This window comes from Pongo pygmaeus, chromosome X, assembly GCF_028885625.2.
Source record: "Pongo pygmaeus isolate AG05252 chromosome X, NHGRI_mPonPyg2-v2.0_pri, whole genome shotgun sequence".
Lineage (NCBI taxonomy): Eukaryota > Metazoa > Chordata > Mammalia > Primates > Hominidae > Pongo > Pongo pygmaeus.
The window spans coordinates 143,830,530-143,844,705 of record NC_072396.2 but is presented as its reverse complement, the minus strand read 5'-3'; the positions used below and the strand labels follow the sequence as shown (position 1 = coordinate 143,844,705).

At 39.5% G+C, this 14,176-nt stretch overlaps 1 protein-coding gene across 1 annotated transcript in view; it reads left to right on the top strand.

The window, feature by feature from the left end:
- The first annotated feature begins 1,062 nt into the window (after positions 1–1,062).
- FGF13 (fibroblast growth factor 13) overlaps positions 1,063–14,176 on the top strand; it is a 610,237-nt gene continuing 597,123 nt past the window's right edge. Inside the window, exon 1 of the mRNA XM_063660864.1 lies at positions 1,063–1,081. The gene's annotated coding sequence lies outside the window, so the exon portion shown is untranslated. The remainder of the gene's footprint in view (positions 1,082–14,176) is intronic.

Genomic DNA, 14,176 nt, shown 5'->3' with positions numbered 1-14,176 from the left:
GATAGATTTCATTACTATCTAATGGGTCATAGCCCACAGCTGGTAAAATACTTACCTAGATGAAGCCAGGGAAAGAAATTAGCACCCTCAGGAGCCCAGAGAACTGCCTCTTCTGAATTAACACTTCTTGCCAAAGTTCAAAGCCAAAATAAATCTTCCTGGAATTTTTTTCCCCATTAAAACTCCCTCTTAGAACAATAAATGACAGCTGGAAAGTGACTAGACACCAGTGCTCCTCATACTTTCACCTCTGGCCTGGCTTATGGATGATGACATTCTTTTCTAGACCCTTCTGGCAAGTCTGTCCAAAATCTGGGTTTGGCCTGTAGAATCTGATTGTGTGTGTGTGTGTGTGTGTGTGTGTGTGTGTGTGTGTGTGTGTCTGTGTGTGTGTTTAGAAATTGAGGGGAAAAAAACGGAAAGATTTGCCAATTTCTCAATTTTTCCCTCTCATGTCATCTACCTATCAAGTTTCTTCCAGATTGGAGGGGAATGCCCACTCCCCTGGGTAGTGACATTTTCCTTTCCAAAGGATCCTACCGCTCTGGAGATGTCTGAGACAGTGAGAAAGGGCCAAAGCACCAACAGCCGTGAGCTCTTTGCTCCACCTCCCTGGTTTGGTCCCTTCGCCTTGACAGAGCCTTGGTCCAGTAAGATGATCTGACCACAGCTGGTCTCCTACACTTAGAACAAGTTGGAAGCAAGAGAACTTGGGGAAGGAATTCAGTTTCACTAAAAATAGCTGCAATATAGACCCTGTGACTTACCACTCCTCAGAACAGTCTGATATGAACTGCATAGGGTCCACTGGCCCCTGCAATCACTCTGGACTATTTGCTTTTCCAGCCTGGAGCCCTTGAAGCCAGGAGGGGATTAGGGTGTTGGGGGTACTTTGGCTCAGATGCAGACTATTGCAAACCGCAGAAACTCACAGTGACGACATGACCAAGAAGCTTCCTACCCCTGGCCTGGGAGCAAGTGACCGTGGGCACTAATAACAACAGGGCCCTTTAAGATTTTGGTCCATGGTGGGATCTTGCTTGTTTCTCACCACCAGGCCCATTGCGTCTCCACTTCTAAGGTAGGTGAAACCAAACTCATCGGGAAAATGCTACGGGAATTGGTATCCTCTTAGGTAACCCAGGCCCAGGTTTCCTTGGCCTAGGGTGGGGAGACAAATGTCTGGGCAGGACATAGCCTACAAATAAAAACACAACTCCATGCTCCCAACACACTGATCAAGGCACAGTAATGTTTGGGAATTAATTCCTTTCCTTGTTGTCTCTCACCCAAAAGCTAAGGAATTAGCTAGCAAGAAAGCACCTCAATGTTAAATTTAACCCTTTATCAACTACTCTACCTGGAGCTGCTCTATTCTAGGTGCCTTGTCCTTCCTGACTCATTACTGTGTGAATGTGAATTTGGATCAGAGCACTGGTTATCTGTGTTTTCCTTGTCTGCTGTGCAGCAGTGGAGAGTAATATAGAGCTGCACAGGGCAGGAATTCCTATAGTTCAGGCAGACCTTGTGAAAGAGAGATTCCGACCCAGGTGCACAAAAGACTTGCTTGGATTCCATTTCCTTCCTGAAATATTGCTGTCAGAACTCATCTCTGATTTCTGGCCTGTTTATAGCAATGGGCATTAGGGAAGGAGTTGGAATGGAAGGGGAGCTAGAAACTTCTGAGGGTGAGGTTATACACCCTCTGAGAGGAAAAGAAGCAAGCTTGGCTGTTGGAAGGTTAAACACTAGCAATTTCTTGCTCAAAGTTGACTTCTGAGCATTTGCTAACTAATTACTATGCCAACATTCCAACTAGCCAAACTGAGGTGTTTTCATGAAAATGAAGAGACACTTTAGTAACAGATATACTTTATTTAAAGGAAAATGACAATCTTAAAATATCACATGGCTTTAGGAAACAAACCTTCAGCCTCAGAATCATCTGTGCCTGTGCATTTTTTAGAAAGATGAATTAGACTGATCCTTGAACTTTGTTTCCCCTGCCCACTTTTTTCCTTTTGCCCATCTTCAAGGTAGATGGTGTGCAAATAACACAAACTTAAAATCTTAAAGCTAGAAGAAATCTTGGAAGTCATATAGTCTAATCCTTATTGGAGCTTGAGTTGAGATGAGTGACCATCTGGTTTCTACCTATATTGGTGCCTCAATTTCCCCTGCAACCTCAAAAGGGCTACATGGTAGATGTGTCCATCCTGAAGCCATGCTCTATCAGCATCACATCCTACTAGCACTATCTCTTTTCCAATATTACCTTATGGTCATTCATTTTGCTATAAATCTAGAGGAAACTTAAATATTTTGAACTATTTTTCCCATGTTCTATTTGTACAACCATATGTCATCACTAATACCGGCATTAAAATGTGTTGTCACATGTTATGGAAAGTTGTCAGAGGTTTTGCATTTAAATTGGATGTTTATTTGATAGAAACACTCCAAAGAAAGTGACTTCTTTTCCTTCTGCTGAACAAGGAGATTTGCAGGAGGTTGCCTCTGAATAGTCTACTTGCTTAGTACTTTGAATAGTGACTCCACTAATAAAGTTTCTACATACAAACAACTTTTTAGGAATGCATTTGTCAGTAAAGGAGTGGTTCCCAAACTCCATTTCATGAACCAATGCCAGGCTGGCTACCCAGGAATCACCTAACAAGGTTGTTTAAAGATGTCATTTCTGATCCACATCCCTGGAAATTCTGATTCAGAAAGTCTGGGGTGGAGCCCCAGAAGCTAGACTTAACAAGCAATCATTCTGAGGCATGGCTAAGTTTGGGAAGCAATGTGAAAGTCTAGGCTGTCATATTTTTGTTTTGTCTCATATCTCTTAATTTTTTTTCCCTTTGGGATAAAGTTCAAATTCTTTAACTCAGCATCCCCCAGACCCTCCATGATCTAGCCCTAACCTGTCTTTCAAATCTGATTCCTCATTGTTCCTTTTCACCACTTCCAACACTCATGGTCGAATTGAACTGGCCACTGTTTTCCATTTTGCTTTTATGCCTGGAAACTTTACTCATGCTATTGCCCTTGACTATGTGTCCTTCCCCACTTCTCTGCACACCCAAATCTACCCCATTTCTCATGGTCTATACTATAGTGTGCATTAGATTGATGTGGAAGGAAGGCTTCTTTAAAATGCCACCTCCTGGGCTTCACTTCTGGGGTTTCTGATTCAGTAGATCTGGAGCTCTTAAGAACCTCAGAGAATCTGATGCTGACCACACATTCAGAAACACTGCATTTAGCTCAAATGCCATCTCTTTACAAAACCATTTCTGGAAATGTTTGCCTTTCCCTACTACAACTCTTACAGTATTTTTTCTGTAGCTCTATGATTTAACACTTCTCTCTTTACCTTGTATTTGATTTATTCATGTATGTCATCATTTTCCTCACTGAACACATATTTATTGGATATAAAAGGCATATCTTTCCTTCAAGAACTTAAACTCCTTGAGATAGGAGATCTCTGCTTATTTATCGCTGTAAACTTAGGCATGAATCTGGTCTGTGTCAATGGGGGTGGTAAAGTTTAAATCTCTTTGTTGTAGATGGGAAGGAGGATAGAACTTGTCCCAAGATGAGACTTTATTTTCCCAAGGAGATGTGTACATGAGGCAGGTCTTTTCCCTGTCTGCATGCCCCAGATCTGAGATTTATGCACAAGAGCGGGATCTCAGAAGCCTTCTGTGGTTGGGCGGTCTCAGAGCACAGTGATGACTGGATTCCAGGGAGTCTCTTGGCTTAGATAGGATGGGAAGCACCTGGCACTTCTAAATACAGTAGTTCTGCCCTATGTGGATCCCTCCCACCATAAGGGAGGGATCAGCACAGTATCAAGGGGTACAGAGGAGGGGCAAGAGATATTTGGTGATGAGGATCTGGATGGACTTACCTTGGGACAGGCTTCCCTTCTTTGTCTCACCTGAAGCAGCAATTGCAACTTCTTTGAAATTGGTTTTGAAATGCTGAGGCTCCTTAATTATTTTTAATATACTTTGCACATTATATATATATAATAATCCATACTACCAGCTGAGTATTATATTTCCATATTGCCAGTCTCATATAATTATATAAAACATGTATATATGTATATATACACATATGCTCATGCCAGTCTTTTACTATAGATTATTTTACAGAAATTATGTCATGTTACTCACACCTTTTTGTATCTTACTCTTCTTGCCTTTTACTAGTTATGTGGCCTTAGATTCTCTGAGCTTCAGTTTCTTCATCGAGAAAATGAGGATTATAATAGAACCTATCTCATACAGTTGTTGTGAGCAGTCAACTAGTTAAAATACGTAAAGCACTTAAAAGAGTACCATATATGAATGTTTGCTATTATCATCGTTACTATTACTCCCATTCAATAAAACCTACAAGTCAACAGCAATCTCACTATTTCATTCTTTTTAATGGCTGCACAGCATTTTGTGATATAGATGGAGAATAATTTATTCAACCATTCCACTTTTAGTGGACATTCACTTTATTTCCAATTCATATTTTACCACTAAAAAGCAACATAGCAATAAACACCTTTATATATATATACCCTTACATGCTGTTGGTTTTTTCAGTCTGAAACAGGTTCCCAGGAATGAAATAGCTGGGTTGAAGGGTATATGCATATTGTTTTTAATTTCATCAAATGTTGACTTACTGCTTTTTAAAAAGCATATAACATATTTACAAGTCTACTAGTAATTTATGAGAGTACAAATTTCCCCTTGCAATCCCACCAATAGTTTATCTTACTACTCTTTTTAAATTTTGTAAGTCTTATGGATAAAAATAAGTCATCTCATTGTTACATTAAGTTTCTCTGTTTACTTATGAGTCTCTTTTGAAAAAAATCATTGACCATTTGAATTTGCTTCTCTATGAAGTGGTTCTTCCTACCATTTGCCTGTTTTTTGAATGGGTTGTTTTTCTTTGTCAATTGTTAAGAGGTCCTATAAGCCCCTCATCTGTTCTCTGGGTGCAACTATGTTTCCAATTCCTTGTTTACCTGTTGATTTAATTATTATGTCTTCTGCCAAAATTTTGAAGAATTGTATATAATCAAATATCTTAAGGTCTCTCCATTTCTAGATTGTGCATGTTGTTCCCTAGATTTTCTTGCAGGACTTTTACTATTTTTACATTAAAATATGTATTTATCGGGAAACTATATTGCTTTTAGGTATAAAATAGAGGTCCAACTTTATTTTACGTTAATAGCCAGTTGCATCCACACTGTTCATTAACAATCCATCTCTTCCCCACTGAAATGAAACATCACCTTTGTCATGTGTTAAATGCTTATATATGCTTTCTAATTTTGCATTATCTATTTTGTTTCTTTGATCTAATTGTCTATTACTCCCATGCCACTGCCATGTTTTGATTTAATTGCATTGACTTTAGAGTATATTCTGGTATCTGGTTAAGATATTTCTCTCGCATTATTATTATTTTTCATGAGTTTTCCAGGGTATTTATTCTTTTATATAAGTATTAAGATTCTATTATATAAATGCCCTCTTTTTTTCCCCTAAAAGTCCACACTGGCAATTTTCAATTGGAATTTAAAAAATAATATTGACTTTGGGAGAATTGAGGTCTTATGATATAAAGTTTTATTATTCATTCGTTCATTCCTTATTTTCAGATTTCGTTTTACATCCTTCAGCAAGGTAGAGCAATTTTCTTCATACTGGTCTGATGCTTTTCTTGTTCAATTCAGTCCAGTGTATTACATAGGTTATTTTCATTATTGTGAATATAATGTTTCTCATTTCTATTTCTTGGTGTTTGTTGTCTGAATAGAGATACACTATTTGTTTTATAGTAACCTTGTATTCCTTTATGGTACCACATTCTTTGAATAAGTCTCATAGATTTTACTAGAGTGTTTCGTTTTCTAGCTACACAAATATACCATTAGCAGACAAAGAAATAGATAGAATTTCTGATGTTTATATTCATTTATTTTTTGGTCTTTTTATTAACTAGACCATCCAAGGCAATGTCGAATAATAAACAAAGATAAGAGGCATTCTTGTCTTGTTCTGAATTTTATTTGAACAGGTCAGTGCTTTGCCATTTGGGATTATATTTCACATCCATTTTTGGTAAACAATCTGTACTATTTTAAAAGGTTTTATTTTAATCTTATTTAACTTAGAAATTTATTAGGAAGGTAGCTGAATTTTATCAATTGACTTTTAAGCCTTTCTTGATATCATCACTCATATGGTTTTCCTCTTTAAGTTATTGATGTAATTAATTATGTTGATAGATTTACTGATACTGAACCTCCTTTGCATTTCCAAATTCAATTCTATATGTCAGTTAGTAATATCTATGAAACAAACCAGCCAAAATCTCAGTGGCTTTAAAAACAACAATCATTTGTTACTCCTTGTGTGTCTTCAGGTTAACTGGGGTCTGGCTGATCCAGTTTGGGTTGAGCTGAGTGACTCTGATTGTCACTGTAGGTCTGTTGGTCTGTTGGTCTGTTGGGGCTGCTTTACTTCAGGCTGTAGTGGCAAGTGCAGCTCTGCCCTAAGTAACTCTTATCCTCCTGACAAGGCAAGTAGGCTAGCCAGGCTAGTCTCGAGGTGACTGCAGACACACAGGAGGGAAGGAGAAAATGCACAAGGTTTCCTAAGGCCTAGCCTGGGAAGTGGCATTTGGCTGATTTCAAAGTTAAGGGACAGGGAAATGTACACCATGTAAAAATACCTGGACACAGGGAGGAGTGAAGAACTGGAACCAATACTATAATCCACCACACTCTAGTTGGTTATAATTATACTTTATTGAAAGATTGTGGCCGGGCGCGGTGGCTCACGCCGGTGATCCCAGCACTTTGGGAGGCCGAGGCGGGTGGATCACGACGTCAGGAGATGGAGACCATCCTGGCTAACACGGTGAAACCCCGTCTCTACTAAAAATACAAAAAAAAAAAAATAGCCGGGCATGGTGGCGGGCGCCTGTGGTCCCAGCTGCTCAGGAGGCTGAGGCAGGAGAATGGCGTGAACCCGGGAGGCGGAGCTTGCAGTGAGCGGAGATCGGGCCACTGAACTCCAGACTCGGCGGCAGAGCGAGACTCCATCTCAAAAAAAAAAAAAAAAGAAAGATTGCTGGATTGTATTTGCTGATGTTTTATTCAAAATGTCAACATTTACACCCAAAAATTAGTGTCTATAGATTTCTTTTTTGTGGTCTTCCTTCTAGGTTTGGATATTAAATTTAGGTTGGCTTTATAAAAAAGAATTAAGGGGCTTTCTTTATTTTTTATGGCCTATAAGAGTATAAATGACAGTAAAATTACTTGTTTTAAAAGAAAAAAGTTGAATTGAAACAAATGATTCTCTGCTATGATGACTGTTTCAGTGGTAGATGTTTATTCACGATTTAATTCTTTTATTTGATAATTGACCTATTCAATTTTTATTCTTCTTGTGGGGTTAATTTGGTTTTCTAAAAAAATCATCCTTTTTCTCTAGGTTTTCAAATGCGTTGTTACAGAGTTTAATGTAGTTTCTTTTATAATTATTTAAAATTTTCTCATCTGTGGTTATGTCTGTTTTTTCATTTCAAGTCTTGTAAATATTCTTCTTTTTCTTAATTAGACTTGCAAGATGATTATCTGTTTTATTTCTCAAAGAACAATTTTTGGCTATTTCATTAATTCCAGCTTTTATGTTATTAAAGCCTTTCCTAGTTCTTTTTAGTTTTATTTGTGGTTCTTTTCCAAATATTTTAAGATGAATTTTAAGCTCATTTACCTTCTCATCTTTGTTTATTAATACTGAAAACATATAAGAATAGAATTTTTTCTCACTCATAAGTGGGAGTTGAACAATGAGAACACATGGACACAGGGAGGGAAACATCACACACTGGGGCCTGTCGGTGGTGTGGGGAAAGGGGAGGGCGAGCATTAGGACAAATACCTAATGCATGTGGGGCTTAAAATCTAGATGACGGGTTGATAGGTGCAGCAAACCACCATGGCACATGTATACCTATGTGACAAACCTGCACGTTCACCACATGTATCCCAGAACTTAAAGTAAAAAAAAAAAAAAAAAAAAATAGAATTTTTTTCTGAGTACAACATTCTTTGTGCCACATAGGTTTTGGAATAAAATGTTCTTTTTAATTGCTGTTTACATAGTTTATAATTTCACTTTTGAATCAATGGTGTTCTAGGAGTGTATTTTGTAATTTCCTCTTTTTCTTTTCTATTTTATTTTAGATTCAGTGAGTATATGTTCAGGTTTGTTACATGGGCAAATTGCATGTCACTGAGGCTTATTGTAAGAATGATTCTGCTACCAAGGTAGTGAGCACACTATCTGACAGGTAGCCTCCCAACTCATGTTCCCATCTTTGTGTCCACATGTATTTAATGTTTAGTGCCCACTTATAAGTCAGAACCTATGGTATTTGGTTTTATGTTTCTGCATTAGTTCACTTAGGATAATGGCCTCCAGCTGCATCCATGTTGCTGCAAAGAACATGATTTCATTATTTTTTATGGCGGTATTGTATTCCATAGCATATAGGTACCCCATTTTCTTTATCCAGTCTGCTGTTGATGGGCATTTAGGTTGATTCCATGTCTTTGCTATTGTGAATAAAGCTGCAATGAACATACAAGAGCATGTGTCTTTTTGGTAGACTGATTCATTTTCCTTTGGGCATATACTCCAAACAGTTATTTTTTGCATATTTTAAATTATTCATTTAAATTTTATAGTTGTTATGCTCAGAAAAGCTCTTTTCCATTATCTTTGACCAAAAACAAAAAATCACAGATTTTCCTATATTTCTTCTCTTTTCTCCTTCTAGGAAACTTATTATTTTTCAGGATCTATCCTCCAAGGTTCTTATGTTTCTCCTCATCATTTCATTGTCTTTGTATTTTTGACTTTGTGCTTTGTGATTCCTCTTCCACTTTATTTTCCAGGCCACTGTTTTGGGTCTCAGCAATAATCCTCTTCTTCTTAAATGCATCTACTGTACTGTTTATTTGGGAAATCACATTTTTGTTTGCAGTTATAGAAAGTCTATTTTTATGCTGTGTATGTATCTCCTTATATGCTCCTATTTTGTTATTGTTATTGGTAGTGATGGTTTTCAAGTCGTCACTTGTCTCTCCTCCCATCAGTTTAATTTTTTTAGGTATACATTGCTCAATTTACCTCTCTCTGGTTGGTGATTGCTGAACCCACAGAAATGGTTATAAAGCATTTTGTTGTCAGCACATTGAGGTCAGCTCATATTAGAAGGGGAGTTCCCCAAGGGGTAGTAAGCCATCGAGTAGTGGGAAACTGGAAACTAGTACCTGGAGAAAGCTGCTGTCTTCCCAGGTCTACACTGACCCTGTCTGTTCCTTTAGTTCATTCCTTCTTGGCCTCTTGAAGGTCTAGGAGACCAGGAACACAAGTATAATGTTGTTTTCCCAATTTCCTAGTCTGTTTGTCCTGGGCCTTTCTAGTGCTGGATCCAGGCTTTGCTCAAGGGGCAAAGCCTGACAACACTTATTTCTATTAAGTCTTCCACAACGTCTAGGACCCCACTCATATCCAGTTCTTCTCCTTAGGCTTCAACAGCCATTAGGTTGAGGAGAAGCAGGAAGCCTGGAGCTGACAATGGGAAACAACACATGCTTAGTTGGTATCTTCCCAGGGCCCTCTATGGTTTCTAAAGAAGAAGAGAAAAGGCCTTTGAATGGACTTCAGTTACATTACTTCATAGGGAGTCACTTTATAATAACATAAAACTAGTGGTGAAATTCAGGGTGGGTACCTGCATCAGTTTGGTTACAGTCATGAAAATAGAGCCACTAAAATGTTACAATGATAAGGAATTTAATATATTTTAGAAACTGGATTCATAAAAAGTAGGAGGAGCTAGAGAGTAAAAGTCTGGAAGATTCATGCTGGAGGATCACACAAATGTCTCTAATGACTTTAACTTGAAACACTGGAGGAGGTGAGGAAACAAAAGCTTACAGGAATTCTGAGAAGTCACCAGGTCTAGTTGCATAAGGCTAATCAGAAGTGGACCTCATAGAGAGATCTGTGAAGCCACACTATCTGACTGTCACAGCCTCCTGAGAACAATGACTTCTGCTTCACTCCCACATTCCAAGTCTTGAGTGAATTTCTCTCAGTGGCAAACTCTAACTTGGAACCACACAAGGAAGGAGCTTCTGAAAACCTACTTCCCAGCCTTAACCAGAAGTGGTCCCTGAGTTGACATCAGACAATCCAGCACAGTACCCCAGAAGAAAGAACAAAGACTAGCAGTGTAGGATTATGAGTGTGGCTAAGGAAGCCTCTGAGAGGACTCCTCTGTCCTTAGTCACAGTGCCATAGCTTTCTTGATTGGTGTGCTTTGATGTGGTTCTCAGAAATGTCCTCTTCACTACCAAAAAAGACAGAGCATCACTCACTATCCATGGATTCTTTCAGAATCCTCTGGCCCATGCCAACCGCAGCCTTATTGACAACGTCAGCATCTGATATGCAAAAAGTATTGGATTTTGCAACAGAAAGACCTGGGTTCAAATACTGCTAGTGCTATTCCATAGATATGGGAACCTGAGCTGGTAATTACCCTTTCCAAGCTCTTTTCATTACTTGTAAATCAAGGCTGACACTGTGTAATACTGAGAAAAGGTACAAGGATGAAATGACAGTTTATATAAAGCACGATATATTAATTACCTCATTTATTTTGGGTCATTAGTCTTGCTGCCTTGACAATGCTTCTGGTGCATGCCTAAAACAAAGGGAAATGATGCTGTTGTTTCTTTTCTTTTATAGTAAGTGGGGACCCTCCAAGGAGATTCTCTTTTGCTGTCCTAGCAACAGTAAGGCAAACCTCCTATTATTGATCTGAGTTGCCTCCCCAAAGCAGACAACAGTGAATCCTTACCTTGCAGGCTGGGTGATGTAGGGAGGGAAAAGGCCTTATAGAATAGATTGGAATAAATATAGAAAAAAATGTAATAAGAAACAATCATGCAAGATCCTCATAGTGGGAGAGGGGATGAGAACATGGAAAGGGAAATAGCAGCAGAGACTGCACTGGGAGAAGTAGAATGGGGAAGAATAAAGAATCCCACACGTGGGATACTGAGAAGAGTACATGAGTAGGGAAGTCTCTTAGAGAAGACCACAGTTAGCTGCAGTATGGCAGGTACAGTTATGACAATAGTGTAATGGGTAAAGTCACTTCAGCCATGTGCCAGACACATCCATTCTGCACCATGTAAAGTCATACCAAGTAGGTTACAGTTTCAAGTGAAGGAAAGTATGGGTCTAAGTGTCTCATCACGAGAAACCCAGCTTGTTATTTCTTGACCATTTGTAAGTCACTTCTCTTTCCCTAAAATGTAACAGTTGTATACAGTACCAGCTGTGTAGAAGGGCTCTTCACATGTCCCAACCCCTGGCACTCCAAAGAAGGCTCCAAGAAGCTACCCAAGAAGACAAAGGATCAGAAGCAAAACGACTGGCAATGCAGTGAAGATCATTTAAACTATCAGAAGAAGAGGAAGATTCCCAGAATCTTTCTTTACCAAAATCGTGGGCAATAAGACAGGGTTGGAGAGAAACAGAGAGAGAAGGTGTCACAGATGGGAATGTCTGAAAGCAGATGGAGTTTGTGGCGGAAGATGTTTTCATTAGGGATCAACAACTGTGAAAGGAAGTGGGAGGAGGCTGGGTTGGGCAGAGGGAGAAGTTGAACTGTGAAGCAGGACTAATGAAGCCTTAGCCTACCTGGCAGGGAGCTCTGGAGTGAGTATTGTCTGTCAGAGTGCCTGTGTTGATCTAAAATGGCCAGGCTTTGCTCATTCATGGAATGTGGGCTAACCTAGGAAGGGAATGACCTCAAATGAAGCAGTTCCGCAGCAGAGACAAACCGTGAGGGAGCTGACAGCTGGAGGCTGCCTAGCGACTGCATTCCCCATAGCTGGGCAGCAAGCCTTTCTTGGGAGGAGAATCTGGGCAGCACTCCTTTATGTCTATCACACTGTGGGGGTGGGGGGTAGCGGGATGTGGGGAGGGGCAAGGGTCAGGCATTGACAGAAAACAAAGGAAAGCCCAGTAAGCCCTGAGATCTCTTCTCTTTCTCTAATGTTTGACTTTATCTTCAGAGAAATTTTAGAGGTATTTTTTATTTCATAATATTAACAAAATATTCAGTGTCACATTGTGGAAAGAGCAGGAACTTTGGAAGCAGAAGGGCCTACTTGCATCTCAATCCTGCCTGGGTGCACCTCTTACTAGCTGTATAATCTTGGATATGTTGCTCCACCTCTCTGAGCTTGTTTCCTCATCTGGAAAATGGAGATAATAATAACCATTAACTCAGAGGGTTGCTTTCAGTATAAAGTGCCATATTCTGGATAAATATGTAGTACATACTAGTATATTAAACAAATAACATTATAATGATGAGGATATTTATTGTGCCTCTTATGTGCCAGGCACTACATTATACCACAGGTTGGGCATGGGACAAGTTAATCTTGGGGGAGTTTCACACAATCCTTTTCTTCTACGAATTTACAATCTTGTTGACAGAATTCAAGATATAGGCAAATATGAAGGGCTAACAACTTACTACTATATCCAATAATTTTTTTGTGAAATAAAATTTTCTTTCCCGAACTGTTTTATTTTACCATTGTCAGTATGACTGCTAGAATGAAGGCAAGAACAAGACCTGAAAATCTTCTGGAAACTGACCCAAGCCAAAGTCTTTTGTGTGTTACTTCCTGGGAGAGACAATGGCAAGGTCCTCAGTTTCAGATGTAGTGAATGTTGGGAGCATGCTATGAGGAAAAGGCCAACTTTGATTACCCATTCCTCTTTGACACAGGTGATTCTGAATGCTGTGGAATGATAGGGATTCTGGGTGAAGATCCAATGCTGCCCGGTGATATTGGCTGGGAATGAGACAGAATCTTTGAAAAAGCTGTAGCTCATTGTTTCCTTCTTCACTGGAGAAGAAAGTGACAAACATTTAAAGATGTTCATTCCTGACAGGCATCCCAACATCACATTATAATGGCCCAAATGTCAATTTTACAGGAGGCAGAAAATCACACACCTGCTTGGTGTAGATTGGAAAGGTCTTAGTGTTAAGCTGTTTTTGGATACATCATTGACATCGCTTTGTCTTGTAACTTTCTCTCACTTTAAAACCCATTCTGGTTTGTAACAGACAAACATAGGGAACAGAGAAGACTTGATCTGAAAATCTTTCTGGACTTCTCATTTCGGTTATCTATTGCTGTGTAACAAAGCACTCCCAAACTGAGTGGCCTAAAACAACCACCAATTTGCTCACAAGTCTGTGTTGGAAATGGGGACAGGGTGCAGCAGGAATGGCTTTTTGGTGTCCCGTGAAATCTGGAGGCTCACAGCTTGAATGGCTAGGAGCTGACTGAGATGGCTTAATTGGTGCGATACGTCTGGAGCTTCGGTTCTTGCCATCAGCTGGGTTTTTCAGTTCTCTTTCACATGGACTCTTCATATGACCAGCTCGGGCTTCCTTACAACTTGAGTCTCAGGGTGTCTGAGTTCTTACATGGTGTCTGGCTTCCCCTTGAGGGAACTGCATCTGCCAAGTTTCTTAAAGGTGAGGACTGAAACTGGCATAGGATCACTTTAGCCACATTACAAGTCACAAGGACAGCCTGGATTCAAGGATGAGGGGAATAGACATTAGCTCTGCAAGGTGGAGTGGCATATAAATATATACAGGATTAGGAGAACTTGTTGGTCACGACTCCAGTAACTATTGCTGCATAGCATATTACCCTAAAATTTAGTAGCTAAAAACAAATTAGAAATTAAAAATATTTAATTTTGTTCACAATTTTATAGGTTAGGAATGTGAGGAGGACTCCACTGAGTAGTTCTCCACTGAGGGATCTCTCATAAAGTTGCAGTCACATGTCAGCTGGGGCTGCAGTTATCTCGTGGTATAATTGGACTTGACATCCAAGACAGATCTCTCCCTTTGCCGGCCAGCAATGTTGACTGTCGTCTGGGAGCTCAGCTAGCATGGTTGACTGGTGAACCTAAATGTGAACTCTCTAGTGTGGCAGCCTCAGTGTGGACAA